This window comes from Phyllobates terribilis, unplaced genomic scaffold (assembly GCF_046119375.1).
Source record: "Phyllobates terribilis strain yellow unplaced genomic scaffold, ASM4611937v1 Scaffold_2__4_contigs__length_985480577, whole genome shotgun sequence".
Classification (NCBI taxonomy): domain Eukaryota; kingdom Metazoa; phylum Chordata; class Amphibia; order Anura; family Dendrobatidae; genus Phyllobates; species Phyllobates terribilis.
This window is the reverse complement of record NW_027362762.1, coordinates 711342288-711363167: the sequence shown is the minus strand read 5'-3', so window position 1 is coordinate 711363167 and position 20880 is coordinate 711342288.

Here is a 20880-nt window from a genome sequence, read left to right as displayed (position 1 = left end):
AGCTCAGCGACTTACATCTCTACAGAAGTCGTTGGGCTTGCCACTTCACCGGCTAAAATGCGATGTGCCTACCGGGTGGAATTCAACTCTGCACATGTTGCAGCGTCTGTGGCAGCACCGACAAGCCCTGGTGCAATACGTTCTGACGTATAGCCTGGGCCAACGGGATCCAGAGGTGGGGCAAATCACGCTGGAGGAGTGGTCTCAGATCAGTGACCTATGCACCCTTCTGCACAGTTTTGAAATGGAGACGAAGATGTTTAGTGGTGACGATGCGATTATCAGCATGACTATTCCGGTGATTTACATGCTGGAGCACATGTTAAACAGAATTCGGAGTCAGGTGGTGGCACAAGAGGAGGTGGAGGAAGTAGAGGAGGAGGAGTTGTATGCGGAAGGGCTAACATCTGCAAGGTCCTGACGGTCGGCAGCACCAAGGCGGCAGGCATGTGAGGGTGGGGGAGATGGTTTTACCAGGGCGCATGGTAGCACCCAAACTAGTGAGGAAGGTGCAGGAGCCCAGGAAGAAGTGGAGGACGAACTGATGGAAGACTCATCAGATGAGGGAGACCTTGATCACATTTCTGTTGTGCGAGGTTGGGGGGAGAGGACAGAGGAAGGAAGCATGATTGTTACCTCGCCACCAACACAACAGGGACTTGGTGCTCCTGGATGCGCAAGACACATGAGTGCCTTCTTACTGCACTACCTGCAACATGACCCTCGAATTGGGAGAATTAGAAATAATCCTGACTACTGGGTTGCCACACTGTTAGTTCCCCGGTACAAAAGTAAATTTGCAGAAATAATTCCAGCCATAGAAAGGGATGCACGCATGCAGGAGTATCAGCAGAGACTGTTGCAGAATCTTACATGTGCTTTTCCACAAAACACCAGTGGTGCACGTAATGAATCTCACAGTTCCAACTTGCCAACCGTGGGACCGTCGAGTGTTCAGCACTCAAACCTTAACAGAAACACAGTATCTGCTGGTAACATCAATTTTGCGGAATCATTTCACCACTTTTTTAGCTCATCCTTTGCAAGGCCACAGGAGACAAGAAGTCTGACAATCTGGATAAATGGCCGGAGCTCGTCACTTACGCCTTGGAGATCTTGTCATGCCCCGCAGCCAGCGTTCTGTCTGAACGTGTGTTCAGCGCTGCTGGTGGTGTGCTGACGGATAAGCGCACGTGGCTCTCCACTGATAATGTAAACAGACTCACGTTCATAAAGATGAACAAATCATGGATCCGAAATGACTTTTCTACCCCTGTGTCATCCTGGGGAGAGTAAAAGCTTGATGATTGGTTAAAATCACCTCACCAACCGTTTTAAGCTTTCAAATTACTAATCATGTTTATCTGTATCTTGGCTGGAAAATAATTTGGACTTTGTAGCAGTGTGCAGTACTGATTCTATTAGGCCATCTATACTAAGCTCCACCAGATTTAAAATTAATAATAATTTTTAGCTGCATCTAGCCCGGAAAATAATTTTGGGTCTCCGAGATGCGCAAGACACATAAGTGCCTTCTTGCTGCACTACCTGCAACATGACCCTCAGATTGTCAGAATTCAAAGTAATCCTGACTACTGGGTTGCCACACTCTTAGATCCCCACACTCTTCGATCAACCTTTTCATTTTAATAAAGACCAAAAAAATGGTCATTTTTGAAATTATAAGCATTAGCAGGTTATTAGAAACTGAAATCAAACAGTTTTCAACTCAAAACTTTATTCTAGGTGATGTTACATTTGCACATAGGACCCCTTGTTCGAAAGGAGCTTCTGAACTCTCTCGTCCATTGAATTTGTCAGGTTTTGGATGGTTTCTTCTTCAATTGTTTTGCATGAGGACAGAATACCCTCCCTGAGCTGTTGCTTAGATGTGAACTGCCTCCCGCCATCATAGATACTCCTTTTGATGATGCTCCAGAGGTTCTGAATGGGGTAGAGCTCAGGGGAGCATGGGGGGTCACACCATAAGTTTGTCCCCTTTTATGCCCATATCAGCCAGAGATGCAGATGTGTTATGTGCAGCATGTGACGGTGCATTATCATGCATGAAAATGATCTTGCTGCGGAATACACGGTTCTTCTTCTTGAACCATGGCAATAAGTGCTGTTTGAGAAACTCCACATACATTATTGAGTTCATCTTTACCCCTTCAGGGATCCTAAAGGGGCTGACAATCTCTCTCCCCATGATTCCAGCCCAAAACATTACTCCACCTCCTCCTTGTTGGCGCTGTAACCTTTTTTGCGTGGGGTGTCCATCAACCAGCCATCCTCCACTCCATACATCTGGACCATCGAGCGTTGCACGGCACTCATCCGTGAACAAAACAGTTTTGAAATCAGTCTTCATGTAATGTTTGGCCCACTGGAGCCATTTCTGCTTGTGTGCAGTGGATAGAGGAGGTCGACAGGATGGCGTACGCACAGCTGCAAACCTCTGAAGGACCCTGCATCTTGTTGTTCGGGGGACATTGGAGGCACCGGCAGCTTCAAAAACTTGTCTGCTGCTATGACAAGGCTTTTTTGCCGCTGCTCTTTTAACCTGACGTAATTGCCTGTAGGAAAGAGTCCTCAATTTGCCCTTATCAGCACGCACACGTGTGTACTGTTAATCAGCTACATACTTCTTGATTGCCAAGACACTTCATCCTGATCATCACACAATGTTGATTGTAGTCATGCCTTGACCTAAACACTCCACAATTTGTTGCTTCTCAGCAGCCGACACATCCTTTTTCTTTCCCATTTTGGCAGAAAATGTAGGCTGCTTAAGTAGTCTTGCCGTTCATTGGACACACCTGCCAAACTAATTAGCACAGGTGTCTGCAAATGCTTACAGTGATATAAAGAGCACTGACACACATCACCATCAATGAGTTTAACTGACAAACAAACAAATTCTTCCCTTATCACTCCTAAACACTATTTGCATAATAATTTGGAACACAGTGTACATGTGCTTTTCCACAAAACACCAGTGGTTCACATAGTGAATCTTACAGTTCTAACTTGCCAACCGTGGTCTGTATGGAGTTGTTCAATAAAGGGCCCAAAATTAAGATAACATAGATGGGAGAGGTCTCTATGAATAGGAATTCCTAAGAATTTGATACCCTGTGAGGGCCAGGCAAAGGGAAAGTTGGACTGGATGGAATCCTGTATGGATTTTGGGAGGGAGACATCGAGGGCCTCAGACTTCGCTGTATTGATTTTAAAATTTGACCATGTAACAAAGTGATCTAATTCAGCCATAACAGCAGGGATGGATATATGTGATTGAGTGATATATACTAGGACATCATCAGCAAATAGAGAGCACTTGTACTCGGTGCCTCCCACCTCAATCCACCTAATATTGGGGTTATGGCGAATTGATGAGAGCAGGTGCTCCGTCACTATTATGTATAAGAGAGGGGACAGAGGACTTCCCTGCCTTGTCCCATTGGTGATTATGAAAGGTGATGAAAATGTTCTGACGCGCCCCCTGGGCCTTGAGACATCCGAAGCCGGACCCTTTTTGGTGGATGCTGGTGGTTGTAGTCTCCGTGGCGGCGACCCGGTTCCGTGGCTCAGGGCGGTCAAACCAGTGGCGGAACTATTTATGTGGTTTTGATGTTTAAATGTCCGACTACGCCACCCGTGGATTGCGGTCAGAGTGAACCACCGCTGCAGGGCAGACCGCTGAGGCTGGTGTTGTGGGTGCAGCAGAGCGTAGCATAACTCCCCACGCTGTGTCATGTCCCACGCTGTCAGTGACGTGCATGAGGTGAGGTCATGTCCAATGAACTCAGCTCACCTCATGCACGTCACTGACAGCGTGGGAGAATTCTCACGCTGAAGCGCTGAGTGCAGGAGAATTCTCCCACGCTGTCAGTGACGTGTATGAGGTGAGCCGAGTTCATTGTCGGCTCATCTGGATGCCGTCACAGAGAGACGCTGAGGAGCGGAAGCATTCCTGCGCTTCTCAGTGTCCGCGGGATGACAGGCTGGATGGCAGCGTTCTGCTGCGGTCCAGCCTGTCATCTCGATGTAGCAGAGCTGGAGCCATCGTGGGAACCATGGAAAGGTAAGGATGAGGATGCTTTATTATTTTACTTTTATTGCAGGAGATCGTTGGCTTCAGCTGGAATGGGCGTGACGGTAAGTATGGTTTAATTTAGAACAATAAAGAATTGTGTCTTTATTTCAATTAAAGGACTTTATTCTGGGTGTTGTGTTTTTTTTAAATACTTTACTAGAAATTCATGGTGGTCATGTCTAATATTGGCGTGACCCCATGAATTTCGGGCTTAGGGCCAGCTGATAATGCCAAGCTGGCCTTAACCCCTTTATTACCCAGTGAGCCACCGCACCAGGGCCCTGGATGAGTTGGGTACAGCGCCAGAAGATGGCGGTTCTATGAACGCGCCATTTTCCGGGGCGGCTGCGGACTGCAATTTGCAGCGGGTGGGGCCCAGAAAGCTTGAGCCTCCCTGCGCTGCGGATTCCAGCCCCCAGCTGCCTAGTTGTACCTGGCTGGACACAAAAATAGGGCGAAGCCCCACGTATTTTTTTTTTAAATTATTTCATGAAATTCATGAAATAATTAAGAAAAAAAGGGCTTCCCTATATTGTTGTGTCCGGCCAGGTACAAATAGGCAGCTGGTGGTTGGGGGCAGCCCGTTCCTGCCTGCTGTACCTGGCTGGACACAAATATAGGGCGAAGCCCCACATCAATTTTTTTTTAATTATTTCATGAATTTCCTGAAATAATTAAAAAAAAATTGATGTGGGGCTTCGCATTATATTTGTGTCCAGCCAGGTACAGCAGGCAGGAACGGGCTGCCCCCAACCACCAGATGCGTATTTGTACCTGGCCAGACACAACAATATAGGGAAGCCCTTTTTTTCTTTATTATTTCATGAATTTCATGAAATAATTAAAAAAAAAAATACGTGGGGCTTCTCCCTATATTTGTGTCCAGCCAGGTACAACTAGGCAGCTGGGGGCTGGAATCTGCAGTGCAGGGAGGCCCAAGCTTTCTGGGCCCCCCCCCCACTGCAAATTGCAGTCCGCAGCCACCCCGGAAAATGGCGCGTTCATAGAAGCTGGATGCTGTACCTGGCTGGCATACAAAAATATGGCAAAGCCCACGTCAAAATTTTTGGGAAAAATTAATTAAAAAATAAATAATAATTTAGGGACTGCATCTTTATTAACTCCTCAAATGTCATTTAATGTTAAAATAAAGGATTTATTTAAAAAAAAAATTGGCGTGGGATCCCCCATAATTTTAGTCTCTAGCGGAGGTTAAGCAGACGGCTGGGGCAGATGTTTGAAGCCTGGGAAGGGGGTAATACCCACGGAGCTTCCCAGACTACTAATATCAGCCCCCAGCTGAATACCTAGCCTTTACTAGCTATTATAATGGGGGACCCCCCCAAAAAAATGACGTGGGGTCCCCCCTATTTTAATAGCTAGCAAAGGCTAGGCAGACAGCTGGGGGCTGATATTAATAGCCCAGGAAGGGTGCCATGAATATTGGCCCCCTCCCAGGCTAGAAACACCAGACGTCAGCTGCCCCAGAAATGGCGCATCCATAGGATGCGCGAATTCTGGCACTTAGCCTCGCTCTTCCACGCTGCCCTGGTGCGGTGGCAGGGGGTAATAGGGCTGGGGTTCATGTCAGCGCCAGCTGCCATGAAGCCCAGGTTAGTAATGATGGGCGTCTATAAGACACCCCCATTACTAACCTACAAAGTGTTAAAAAGAAAAAACACACTACACCCAGAAAAAAATAAGTTATTTGAAATAAAACACACAAATTTATTTAATTCTTAGTTTACTAAAAAAAAATAGTTACCTGTCCACGTTCCTGCGCTGATCTCCCATGCACAGCTGTCACATCTGGAGATGGTGACAGCTGTACATGGCTGCTGTAAGCTCACACTGCCGGGAACACGTCCGCTCCCGGCAGCGGGAGCCACTGACTGAGGTCACCGGAGTGCATTCAGGCAGCGCAGCTCCGGAGACCTCCTTTACGGCACTGCTGTACCGTGGGAATTTCTCACGATACAGCAGGGCCGTAAAGGAGCTGACCGGAGCAGCGCTGCCTGAACTCCGGTGAACCCGCTTATGCAATGACGGGGCTGCTTTACGGCCCCGTCATTCTGGCGGCGGCAGCGGTTCAGAGCGGTCACATTCTATGTGGCTGCTCTGAACTGGAGATCTTCGTGGGACACTCGTGGACTACTACGGAGGGGTAAGGATAAGGTTGTGGTTTATTATTTTATATTTTATTACAGGAGATCGATGGCTTCGGGGAATTAGGTGTCTAGGTGAGTATAGGTGTAGTTTTTTATTTTTTACTTTATTTTAGGTGGCGATCGGCGGGGACAGGTGATGTATGAAGTAATTTATTGTAGGTAACCACTGGCCACCAATGACATGTATTTAACATTTATTGGGGACACAGTAGGGCAATTTATATAGCAGGATCAGGCTGATGGGAACTACTGCTCCCATCGAGCTGATCCTGCTGGCACGAGTGGACGGGGGACAGACATAGGCCGATGGGAGTAGTAGTGTCACATCGGCCTATGTCTGCCTGCACGCGCACACCCGCAGACATCGCACAGACACCGCGCACACACCCGCAGACACCGCACACATACCGCCTTTCACCCGCACACATCCGCAGACACCGCGCACACACGCACACATCGCACAGACACCGCGCACACACACCAATCATGACGGGTCTGGGAGGTGAGGCTGACCTGTGCGACCGTGGGAAAGTTCATGTGAGTTCATGCAATGCAGTCAAGCATGAACTCACATGAACCCTCTGAGGGCACCGCGGCGACTTCAAATGAACAGCTGATCGGCATCACCTGATACCTCAGCTGTTCATTTGAAATAACCGGCGGGAAAGCGCAGCACAGAACGGGAAAGCCGGCGGTGAAGTCTTTTCACTGCCGGCTTCCCCGCCCGGGTCCTTCGCTCCCCGCTCCTTGGTGCTGCGCTACCCGCCCGGTCCTAACTTACGATCGGGATGGGAGGTGGCGAGGGGAGCGGAGGATCGGGGTGGGAGGCTGCGGGGAAGCAGTATGGGGCTGTGTGATTGTTTAAAAGCCGGCGGCTTTTTACCGCCCGCCGGCTTTTAAACAATCAGGAGAATTCTCCCACGCTGGGATGGCATTCTGATGACAGGCTGGATCTCAGCTGAGCGCTGCCACCCAGCTTGTCATCGTTCAGAGACACTGCAGAGCGCAGGCATTATGGGAACTTCCGATTCCGGTATTCGATATTGTAAAAGTATCGGAATTACGTATCGGAATTCCGATACCGCGAATATCGGCCGATACCCGATATTTCAGTATCGGAATGCTCAACACTAGTGATGAGCTCATCACTAATAATTAGGTCTACTAGGAGAATGCAAGGATAAAGAAGGAAACAATACTCATGACAATAACATAATTATGGGACAGTATATCTCAAATAAACAAAGTAGGAGTTCATAAACAGTGATGTGACAGCATGATTATATATAATGGGCACATGTTTAAAGTCAATACAAGGACCAACATTAGCATTATTTAATAGTAAGATTAAATAATACAACTGTTTTGAGAAGTTCAGGGTGCCTACTGGGTGAAGTGGATCCACTAAGCTCAAGGTCCAGGTGGTCACTGTGACGCTGAGTCACTTTTCATGGAGTCTGATGTCAAAGCCAGAAGGGTATGTCATAAACAGAGGGAAGCAGCAAAGGCATAGTCAGGTAAAGTACCATTGGTCAGAATTCCAGGAGGACAGCAGATCAGAGCAGAAAGCTTTAAACAGACGGATGGTCAGAACAAGGTCCAAGGTCAGGCAACAGAAGATCAATAAACAGAATACAAGGCACAGAGAACAAACCATACACTAGCTGAATGTACATCTGGCAGAGATCTGTGACAAACAGCTCAGTTAAGTAGCCAGGCATTCACCTGAGATAATGAACACCTGAAGATAGCCAGTGCCTCCCAGTCTCAGATTGGACAGCTGAGCTGTCAATCACCACATTGACAGCTATTGCACGCCCCTGTAACAGATTGGATGGTCGAGCTGTCAATCACAGTACTGACAGCTACAGCACGCTCCTGTACAAGATTGGACGGCTGAGCTGTCAGTAACTGCGCCCCAGACACAGCGAGGGGTGGAAAAGTGACAGTCACATGGGCCACGGGTGTTGGTGCAGCAGGTTGGTGAGTAGAGGGACTGGAAATCATAGGTAGATAGGTGGAATGCGGGAAACCTTAGGCAGGCGGAGGATGTTAGAAAACCACAAACAAGCAGAGGATGTCAGGAAACCGCAGGCAAGCAGATGGTGGCAGGCAAGTGGTGTGTTGAAAACTGCAGGCAAGCGGATAACATCAGGAAACCACAAGAAAGCAGGTGGAGTTAAAGAAATCACAGGCAGGTGGAGGACATCAGGAAAGTGCAGGCGAGCAGGTAGAGTGCAGGAAACCACAGTTAGGTAGCAGATAACACTCCCAGGTAACAGGAGAGTCAGCAACCAAGGAAGCTGCACAAATCCAGGCAGATGTCCTGGAAACCACACATGGACACAAAGTAGAGGTCCAGGAGACCCGGGGACAGGTAGCCAAGAGATCGCTGGAATCACTAGAAGACGCAGACATGTAGATTGAAGCACTAGACGCTGCTGGTCTACAGGAGAAGACCTGCAGCATGCAGCTAGGCTATTTTGCACACACAAACTGTACGTCTAGTCACAGATTCAATACCAAGGCCGGGGTTTGTGTCTTAGAAGTTAGAATAATGAAGTCTTCAAAGGTGTAGGGGGTGATGGGACAGAGCACGCATGCACACATTGGGGTGCAAATTTTCGAAGCTCAAGGGGAGAACCATTTTGTGTAAGTGAAATGTGTGTAAAGAATAATACACAGTGACATTTACTGGATAAAGTGATAAATGCAATTGAATTTATACAGTGTAATAAATCAAAATAAATAAGGATACAATAATCAAAATTGTATTAATAAAAAAATAACAAAAAACATATAGTGATAAAATATTAAAATGTGCATAAAAGTGAATATAAATAATAATACATTTCACTATCTTCTCTTTTTAGATTTTCTCCTAGTCAGTCATAGCACCAAATGTTCCCAATTGTCATCTTAGCTGTAAGTCATGTAAATCATCAAAATTTTAAAGAAAACTAAAAACAAGGCAAAGTAAAAAAAATGTAATTAAAATATAGAAATGTCATATTTATAGAAATTTTTCATTTAGCCCCAAAGGTAACATTGTATTCAATGTCAAAATTCACCAACATTCGAGTTCCACAAACTCCCCATACTAGTGTGAATTTTGTCAATACCACATACTAGAAACTGACTTGGATCACAGCCATGAAAATGTGTTGAAATGGTCTTAAAGGGGTACTACAGGGAGTTAAAGTATTCAAATGGCCATGCCTTCATAAATTAGAAAGATAACATGAATAGTGCTGTCCCTAATACTGCTATTAACAGCCAGCCGACTGATGACATTTCCCTCCATGCAGTCGAGGATCAGGGGTCGTAGTAGGGGCATGGTCTCTTTGTTTGTTATGATAACTTTGTAGGCTTGTCTGCAGATCTATATAAAATCACTAGGACAGTCAGCACAACTACATGTGCATTTAAATGCAGCTTCTGTGCTGACAGATTCGGAGAGGGTAGGCGGGTAGACCACAGACTGACTGCTTCTTGGAAAGGCTTAGCCACACCCCCACCATGCCCCCTTATCTCAAACTGCATGGAGGGAGATGTCATCAGGGTGCTGACTGTTTATAGGAGCAGGCCAGGCCCTTTGATCTGTGATATAACATCCCAGTAGGGAGGAGGAGAACCAAGGAGTGGATCCATCATCACACTGAATTGCAGGTACTGTCAGCATTAGAAACAGAATTATTCATATTATCTTTTTAGGTCATGAAGGCATGGCCATTTGAATACTTTTTTATTTTCTTGGAGCACCTCTTTAAGTATGCCTAACATGCTCTCTTCAAAACACGTAGCTCTTGTGAAGTGAAACCAATGTATATTGGAACAGGGACATGTGACATAATAAATAACTTTTCTAGTGGTATATGATATAATTAGTTATTTTAAATTCTTTATTACCATCTGAGTACATAAACAAAATCACCCTATAGAAATTCCTACATGCCCTACAGCCACTACATGCATAACTTTCTCATTTAGGTCCCTTATTACAAAAAAAATCCCCTGTTTAGGCATGGGAATTTCAAAAGGTTTGTGGCTCTTGTCGGATCTGTTTTCAAAACTGGCCAGTGCTTATTGAGAACATTGTGTATATTTTCCCATTGGTAATTAAAAGTTGAAATAAAATGTGTTTTATGGTCAATCTCAATATTTCATTTCATATGGGTTAAAAGTCTATCAGGACAAGTCATTGTGTATCTATAGTGAGCCTATATTATATTCCTGTGACTATATCCCCTGTCAATGAATCTCTGTTTAAGGTCCACAGCTTATTTCTCAAATCTATCTTTATTAGAGCACATCTTCCTTATCCTGAGGAATAGGTAAGTTGAGATGGCACAGAATATGGAACAGCTACTAGCTGAGAACGGTATTCATGTACCAATGATTAACAGGTGTGTTCTTGCAGAAAACATCAGCATAGATAAGTAGTGTTGAGCCACCCCCGTAGTGTTCGAGTTCGGTTCGGTTCGTCGAACACCCGTGTGTTCGCCGAACTGTTCGTCGAACTGTTCGTCGAACACCTTCGAACACCGTTAAAACCAATGGCAGGCAAACAAAAACACATAGAAACACATAGAAAACACCTTCAAAGGTGTCCAAAAGCTGACAAACTGCTCAGAAGACACAACTAACACATGGAAAAGTGACAAGTACATATAGTCATGCGAAAAGAAAAGAGGTGGAGGAGTAAAAGGAGGGGGAGACACAGATATAGGCATGTCATGCCCTTCTAAAATCCAAAAAGTGAGAAGCCGACACGTTCAGTCCGCTCCTGCCCGTGCCACCTCCGTGTCGCCGGGTTTGTGCCAGAGCCGCGGTGAACCCTGACGGCCAGCCCCCCTCTCCCAATACTGGTGCCTGTCCGCTGGTGGGTCGAGCGAGCCCCCCTGTGGTGGAGGCAGCTCTAAGCTTTTTAATTTAAATTGTCTCTCTAATTTGAATAAATACACTTTAAATCCATTTACAAGGATCTATTGGAGGGCAAGTCTCATGCCAGCAGCCGCGTAATTCCAGCTCCAGTAGCGTCCACTAAAGCTGCTGCAGTTAAAAAGCTTTTATAAGGATCGAGCTCGGCTGTCCACCGCAAGGCATCCTACTGCCAGTCCGAGCCCCTATGCCTTGGGGTGCCTCCTGATGCTCTTCACTGAGTATCCCATGGTCCCGAAGCATTTCCTTTGAAAAAATGAAGTGTCCAAACTACAGGTGGTGTAGCTTGCATAACAGCCGGGATAATCCGCTGACTAGCAGACCCTGCTACTAGGCACAAAGTATTTCCTGGGCTAGATGCAGTTAAAAATTTGTAATTAGATACTCTCGTTGGATGCTAAGAAAGCATTCCATAGAGTCTCCTGGCACGCCATATATGATTCTCTTAAAAAGCTTGGGGTAGGGGTCTAGGGGACCCTTTTATAGCCAAAATCACGGCCCTGTATCGCAATACGTCACCTAGGCTGAAGATAAATGGAACTGTAGCACCCTGAGGGCTCGGTTGCTACAGAGGTATTGCACCTCACCCAGAGGTGTGATATCTCACTCTCAGGTAAGGATGCAGTGTGGATCAGGACCCGACACCTGCATGCATTACACCACATTGCCGTGGGGCAGGGTGAGCAATATGCCCCTGAGATGGGCACGACAGTCCCTGTCCCTGGCTGGAGTGGGGGGAGGGAACACTGAGGAAGGGGAACCCTGTAGTGCAGGAGCAGGGAGGAAGCAGTTCCTGGGTGCATTGAGAAGGGAGTATAAAAGGTGGGCACCATCTTAGTTCAGTGCAGAGTAGTCTGAGCAGAAGTGGCAGGGAGCAGGGGCTCTGCATGAGCTCTGCTCCGGAGGCGGGCCTAGTAACAGAGGCCCAGGCCTGGAAGAGGGAGAAGGAAGGAAGAGGAGCGGAGAAGGCTCCAGGAACGAGGAACGAAGGGATCTCAGGAGTGCGGACGGGCGAGTCGCCACCGCACGCCCGAATCCACCTGCGTGGAGGGGTCAGGCCAAAGGGGGAGACCGGTCCCCGAAACTAGTGGAGGCAGGAAACGACCCTCAGCTAGAAACAGGAGGCTGTGACATTTTATGTGGCGCAGCCCCTCGCTACACCCGCTAAGAAGGCACCACATAGGGTCAGGGAAACTGGCGCCAAGTTTACCAAGAGGAGGCCCGAGGCAGCCGGACAGAAGGGTTGGTAAGAAAGGCCAGACAAAGGACACACAAAGGGGGTCCTGTGAAGCACTCCAAAGTTATCTGGGAGTTGTCTGAGCCCCTCACCTGGTGAGCACAGTACGACGTGGGCAGCCGTTACCTGCAGATGTGGTCTGGATAATAAGAACTGTGAGTAAAGGCCCTGGACTGCATCACTGACTCCGTGTCATTACTGCTGCTGCCCTGCACCATCACCCCCATCCTCCGCATACACTGCCCTGAGGCTATACTCCTCCCGTGGGGAGTTATGCTATGCTCTGCTGCACCCACAACACCAGCCTCAGCGGTCTGCCCTGGAGCGGCGGTTCACTCTGACCGCAATCCACGGGTGGCGTAGTCGGACATTTAAACATCAAAACCACATAAATAGTTCCGCCACTGGTTTGACCGCCCTGAGCCACGGAACCGGGTCGCCGCCACGGAGACTACAACCACCAGCATCCACCAAAAAGGGTCCGGCTCCGGGTGTCCCAAGGCCCAGGGGGCGCGTCAGAACATTTTCATCACCTTTCACAATCACCAATGGGACAAGGCAGGGATGTTCTCTGTCCCCTCTCTTATACATCCTAGTGACGGAGCACCTGCTCTCATCAATTCGCCATAACCCCAATATTAGGTGGATTGAGGTGGGAGGCACCGAGTACAAGTGCTCTCTATTTGCTGATGATGTCCTAGTATATATCACTCAATCACATATATCCATCCATGCTGTTATGGCTGAAATTGATCACTTTGTTACATGGTCAAATTTTTAAAATCAATGCAGCGAAGTCTGAGGCCCTCGATGTCTCCCTCCCCAAATCCATATAGGATTCCATCCAGTCCAACTTTCCCTTTGCCTGGCCCTAACAGGGTATCAAATACTTAGGAATTCCTATTCATAGAGACCTCTCCCATCTATGTTATCTTAATTTTGGGCCCTTTATTGAACAATTCCATACAGACCACGGTTGGCAAGTTAGAACTATAAGATTCACTACGTGAACCACTGGTGTTTTGTGGAAAAGCACATGTACACTGTGTTCCAAATTATTATGCAAAAAGTGTTTAGGAGTGATAAGGGAAGAATTTGTTTGTTTGTCAGTTAAACTCATTGATGATGATGTGTGTCAGGGCTCTTTATATCACTGTAAGCAATTGCAGACACCTGTGCTAATTAGTTTGGCAGGTGTGTCCAATGAAAGGCAAGACTACTTAAGAAGGCTGTCTCACATTATTAAGCAGCCTACATTTTCTGCCAAAATGGGAAAGAAAAAGGATGTGTCGGCTGCTGAGAAGCAACAAATTGTGGAGTGTTTAGGTCAAGGCATGACTACAATCAACATTGTGCGATGATCAGGATGAAGTGTCTTGGCAATCAAGAAGTATGTAGCTGATTCACAGTACACACGTGTGCGTGCTGATAAGGGCAAATTCAGGACTCTTTCCTACAGGCAATTACGTCAGGTTGAAAGAGCAGCGGCAAAAAAGCCTTGTCATAGCAGCAGACAAGTTTTTGAAGCTGCTTGTGCCTCCAACGTCCCCCGAACAACAAGATGCAGGGTCCTTCAGAGGTTTGCAGCTGTGCATACACCATCCTGTCGACCTCCTCTATCCACTTCACACAAGCAGAAACGGCTCCAGTGGGCCAAACATTACATGAAGACTGATTTCAAAACTGTTTTGTTCACGGATGAGTGTCGTGCAGCGCTCGAAGGTCCAGATGGATGGAGTGGAGGATGGCTGGTTGATGGACACCCCACGCAAACACGGCTACAGCGCCAACGAGGAGGTGGAGTAATGTTTTGGGCTGGAATCATGGGGAGAGAGATTGTCGGCCCCTTTAGGATCCCTGAAGGTGCTAAAGATGAACTCCATAATGTATGTGGATTTTCTCAAACAGCACTTCCTGCCATGGTTCAAGAAGAAGAACCGTGTATTTCACAGCAAGATCATTTTTCTGCATGATAATGCACCATCTCATGCTGCACATAAAACATCTGCATCTCTGGCTGATATGGGCATAAAAGGGGACAAACTTATGGTGTGACCCCCATGCTCCCCTGACCTCTAGCCCATTCAGAACCTTTGGAGCATCATTAAAAGGAGTGTCTATGATGGCGGGAGGCAGTTCACATCTAAGCAACAGCTCTGGGAGGGTATTCTGTCCTCATGCAAAACAATTGAAGCAGAAACCATCCAAAACCTGACAAATTCAATGGACGAGAGAGTTCAGAAGCTCCTTTCGAACAAGGGGTCCTATGTGAAAATGTAACATCACCTAGAATAAAGTTTTGAGTTGAAAACTGTTTGATTTCAGTTTCTAACAACCTACTAATGCTTACAATTTCAAAAATGACCATTTTTTTGGTCTTTATTAAAATGAAAAGGTTGATCGAAAAGTTTGGGGGATCTAAGAGTGTGGCAACCCAGTAGTCATGATTACTTCGAATTCTGACAATATGAGGGTCATGCTGCAGGTAGTGCAGCAAGAAGGCACTTATGTGTCTTGCCCATCTCGGAGCCCCAAAATTATTTTCCGGGCTAGATGCAGCTAAAAATTATTATTAATTTTAAATCTGGTGAAGCTTTAGTATAGATGGCCTAATAGGATCAGTGCTGCACACTGCTACAAAGCCCATATTATTTTCCAGTCAAGATACAGATAAACATGATTAGTAATTTTAAATCTGGTGGAGCTTATTATAGATGGCCTAATAGAATCAGTGCTGCACACTGCTACAAAGCCCAAATTATTTTCCAGCCAAGATACAGATAAACATGATTAGTAATTTGAAAGCTTAGAACGGTTGGTGGGGTGATTTTAACCAATCATCAAGCTTTTACTCTCCCCAGGATGACACAGGGGTAGAAAAGTCGTTTCGGATCCATGATTTTTTCATCTTTATGAACGTGAGTCTGTCTACATTATCAGTGTAGAGCCGCGTGCGCTTATCTGTCAGCACACCACCAGCAGCGCTGAACACACGTTCAGACAGAACGCTGGCTGCGGGGCATGACAAGATCTCCAAGGCGTAAGTGGCTAGCTCCGGCCATTTATCCAGATTGGAAGCCCAAAAAGAGCAAGGGTCCAGTGACACAGTCGTGGCTTCAATGTTTACTTGGAGATACTCCTGTACCATCGTCTCTAGGCGTTGACTATGTGTCAGACTTCTTGTCTCCTGTGGCCTTGCAAAGGATGGGCTAAAAAAGTGGTGAAATGATTCCGCAAAATTGATGTTACCAGCAGATACTGTGGTTCTGTTACGGTTTGAGTGCTGAACACTTGACGGTCCCACGGTTGGCAAGTTGGAACTGTGAGATTCACTACGTGCACCACTGGTATTTTGTGGAAAAGCACATGTAAGATTCTGCAACAGTCTCTGCTGATACTCCTGCATGCGTGCATCCCTTTCTATGGCAGGAATAATTTCTGCAAATTTACTTTTGTACCGGGGATCTAACAGTGTGGCAACCCAGTAGTCAGGATTATTTCTAATTCTCACAATTCGAGGGTCATGTTGCAGGTAGTGCAGCAAGAAGGCACTCATGTGTGTTGCGCATCCAGGAGCACCAAGTCCCTGTTGTGTTGGTGGCGAGGTAACAATCATGCTTCCTTCCTCTGTCCTCTCCCCCCAACCTCGCACAACAGAAATGTGATCAAGGTCTCCCTCATCTGAAGAGTCTTCCATCAGTTCGTCCTCCACTTCTTCCTGGGCTCCTGCACCTTCCTCACTAGTTTGGCTGCTACCATGCGCCCTGGTAAAACCATCTCCCCCACCCTCACATGCCTGCCGCCTTGGTGCTGCCGACCGTCTGGACCTTGCAGATGTTAGCCCTTCCGCATACAACTCCTCCTCCTCTACTTCCTCCACCTCCTCTTGTGCCACCACCTGACTCCGAATTCTGTTTAACATGTGCTCCAGCATGTAAATCACGGAATAGTCATGCTGATAATGGCATCGTCAGCACTAAACATCTTCGTCGCCATTTCAAAACTGTGCAGAAGGGTGCATAGGTCCCTGATCTGAGACCACTCCTCCAGCGTGATTTGCCCCACCTCTGGATCTCGTTGGCCCAGGCTATACGTCAGAACGTATTGCACCAGGGCTTGTCGGTGCTGCCACAGTCGCTGCAACATGTGCAGAGTTGAATTCCACCGGGTAGGCACATCGCATTTTAGCCGGTGAAGTGGCAGGCCCAACGACTTCTGTAGAGATGTAAGTCGCTGAGCTGCGGGATGCGAACGGCGAAAGTGAGCACACAGCGACCGTGCCCTCTGCAGAAGGCCATCTAGTCTGGGATAGTGGGCTAAAAATTGCTGGACAACCAGGTTCAACACGTGAGCCATACAAGGCACGTGTGTGACATTGCCCCGGCGAAGGGCCGCACCCAGGTTTGCAGCATTGTCGCACACGGCCTTCCCTGGTTTCAGGTCCAGTGGAGACAACCATTCATGAAATTGGTTCTCCAGAGCTGACCACAACTCCTCAGCTGTGTGACTCACATTTCCCAGACATTTCAATGTAAAAACCGCCTGATGACGTTGAGCCCTACTGCCAGCAAAGTAAGGAGGTGTGCAGGATCCCTTCTGCGCAGTTAGAAAGCTTGTGGCATGACCAGACAGGCTTTGGGTGCAGGTGGAAGACCGAGAGGAGGTTGAGGAGGCAGAAGCAGTGGAGGAACTTTGACATAAAGAGGATTGACGCACAACTCGTGGGGACGGCAAGACTTGGACAGCAGCCCCTTGTCCTGCTGTCACCATAGTTACCCAGTGCCCAGTCAGCGACATGTAACGCCCCTGTCCATGCCTACTCGTCCAAGTGTCTGTGGTGAAATGCACCCTGTCACACACAGAGTTTCTCAAAGAAGCGGTGATGTTGTGTGCGACATGCTGGTGGAGCGCAGGCACACCTTTCTTTGAGAAGTAGTGCCAACTGGGCATCTGGTACTGGGGCACTGCGACGGACATAAGGTCTCGAAAATCCTCTGTGTCCACCAGGCAGAAAGGCAGCATTTCTGTAGCCAAGAACTTGCAGATGGTGAAATTCAACCTCTTAGCTTTCTCATGGCTAGGAGGAAATGGTCTTTTACTTGTCCACATCTGAGGGACCGAGGGCTGGCTATTGTGCTTAGACGGGGTTGATAAGGGTGTCCCCGGCAAACTGCCGGTCTGTGAGGAAGATGCAGGCGGACATGTTAGGTTGCCTTGATCCAAAGGTGGTGCTATCGATGTCGGACAGCGCTCAACACCAGCTGGTGTTACCACCTCCAAAGAAAATGATGACCTGCCAATCACGCTGGCTGTTGTGGGTAAAGAGGTGGCAGGTCTGCGCCCCAAAACAGGTGTGACTGCTGTCCCCCCAGTCACAGAGGATGAAGAGGCCGCGGATGCACAAGATATGGCAGATGGCGGTTGGCCCGGCCGGCTAGGCCGCATTGTAGCACACTGAGCTTCCCACTGCAACTTATGCTTCATGTCCATGTGCCGGTTCATGCATGAAGTACTCAAACTATGTATTTTTTGGCCTCTACTTAGCTTTTGCTGACAAATGTTACAGATAACACGAGTTGGGTCATCTTTATCGATCTGAAAAAATGCCCAGGCTATGCAAGGCTTAGCACCCATGCGACCTGAAGAGCCACCACGACTTGTGGTGAGAGGCAGAGTTGTGTTTGAGGATGCAGTTGTTGACGTGCTTCCAGTACTACGTCTCTGTCCAGGAAGGCGCAACCTGACCTTGTCGTCACTAGCATCTTCCTCCACCTCCTCTGCTGACCTCATCTCTTGGCTGACTGTGGGTTGACAGTAAGTGGGATCTCCAACCTCATCATCATCACCCTGTGCGTTATCACACCCGTCGTCCTCAGAGCCAACCTGTTCCTGCCCTGACAAAAAACTAAAGTTGTCGCTCCAATCAGGTATTTGAGTCTCATCATCGTCTTCCTCATTGTCTCCACCAACAGGAGTTACAGTTTGGGAATGAGGGTCTACATTATGGTCAGAACCTTCTGCGTCTGGTCCTGGATCCGACTCATAAAGATTCTGGGCATCAGTGCAGATCATTTCCTCGTCTGGATTCACAGAAGCGCTGGAGTCGACCTCTGATTCCCAGGCTATAGTATGAGTAAACAGCTCTGCAGACTCAACCATCTGTTCTACCTCATACTCAGACGGGCAGCTGGAGATTTGGGAGCTGTGAGGAAGCAAGTGCGATTGGGGTGACACCTTTGAGGACTGGAGTATTTGTGATGTTGAAGTTGATGTGGAGGAGAGCCCACTTAAAGGAGCACTTGATATCCGTTGAAGCACCTGCTGTTTTTGTGCCTCATCTGGAATTTGTAGCGATTGGCGTGGCCGTAAGAAAGGGATCTTATCACATTGTCCGCTAAAAGAAGTAGACATTTTAGTTTGGCTGGAAGATGGTCTTTCTTCTGCAGATGTTACTGTTGCTTTAACACCTACCCCACGGACACAACCTTTTTTCCCCTTCCCAACACGCCTATTCCCCTTTCCACCAGCAGCAGGCCTTTTTCCACTCATTTTGGTGGTTAACTAATTAACAACTCTGGAGTTGTTTGCACAAAAAAACAATGGATGGGAACCGAGCAGAGCTGAGTGGCCAAACTGTGGTATTAGGCCAAAACTATTCGCTGGGTTAGATGCAGAAAAAAATTATATTCAATTTGCAACCTGATGGAGGTCAGTATAGATGGACTAATAGAGAAAGTCCCACACACTGCTAGAAGGCCAAATATTTTTTCAGAGCTAGATGCAGAAAAAAATATATTCAGTTTGCAACCTGATGGAGGTCTGTATAGATGGATCAATAGAACAAGTCCCACACACAGCTAGAAGCCCAATATTTTTTCAGAGGTAGATGCAGAAAAAAATATATTCAGTTTGCAACCTGATGGAGGTCAGTATAGATGGACTAATACAACAAGTCCCACACACAGCTAGAAGCCCAATATTTTTTCAGAGGTAGATGCAGAAAAAAATATATTCAGTTTGCAACCTGATGGAGGTCTGTATAGATGGATTAATAGAACAAGTCCCACACACAGCTAGAAGCCCAATATATTTTCAGAGGTAGATGCAGAAAAAAATATATTCAGTTTGCAACCTGATGGAGGTCAGTATAGATGGACTAATACAACAAGTCCCACACACAGCTAGAAGCCCAATATTTTTTCAGAGGTAGATGCAGAAAAAAATATATTCAGTTTGCAACCTGATGGAGGTCTGTATAGATGGATTAATAGAACAAGTCCCACACACAGATAGAAGCCAATATTTTTTCAGAGGTAGATGCAGAAAAAAATATATTCAGTTTGCAACCTGATGGAGGTCAGTATAGATGGACTAATACAACAAGTCCCACACACAGCTAGAAGCCCAATATTTTTTCAGAGGTAGATGCAGAAAAAAATATATTCAGTTTGCAACCTGATGGAGGTCTGTATAGATGGATTAATAGAACAAGTCCCACACACAGCTAGAAGCCCAATATTTTTTCAGAGCTAGATGCAGAAAAAAATATATTCAGTTTGCAACCTGATGGAGGTCAGTATAGATGGACTAATACAACAAGTCCCACACACAGCTAGAAGCCCAATATTTTTTCAGAGGTATATGCAGAAAAAAATATATTCAGTTTGCAACCTGATGGAGGTCTGTATAGATGGATTAATAGAACAAGTCCCACACACAGCTAGAAGCCCAATATTTTTTCAGAGGTAGATGCAGATAAAAATATATTCAGTTTGCAACCTGATGGAGGTTAGCATAGATGAACTAATACAACAAGTCCCACAAACAGCTAGAAGCCCAATATTTTTTCAGAGGTAGATGCAGAAAAAAATATATTCAGTTTGCAACCTGATGGAGGTCTGTATAGATGGACTAATACAACAAGTCCCACACACAGCTAGAAGCCCAATATTTTTTCAGAGGTAGATGCAGAAAAAAATATATTCAGTTTGCAACCTGATGGAGGTCAGTATAGATGGACTAATACAACAAGTCCCACACACAGCTAGAAGCCCAATATTTTTTCAGAGGTAGATGCAGAAAAAAATATATTCAGTTTGCAACCTGATGGAGGTCTGTATAGATGGATTAATAGAACAAGTCCCACACACAGCTAGAAGCCCAATATTTTTTCAGAGGTAGATGAAGAAAAAAATATATTCAGTTTGCAACCTGATGGAGGTCAGTATAGATGGACTAATACAACAAGTCCCACACACAGCTAGAAGCCCAATATTTTTTCAGAGGTAGATGCAGAAAAAAATATATTCAGTTTGCAACCTGATGGAGGTCTGTATAGATGGATCAATAGAACAAGTCCCACACACAGCTAGAAGCCCAATATTTTTTCAGAGGTAGATGCAGAAAAAAATATATTCAGTTTGCAACCTGATGGA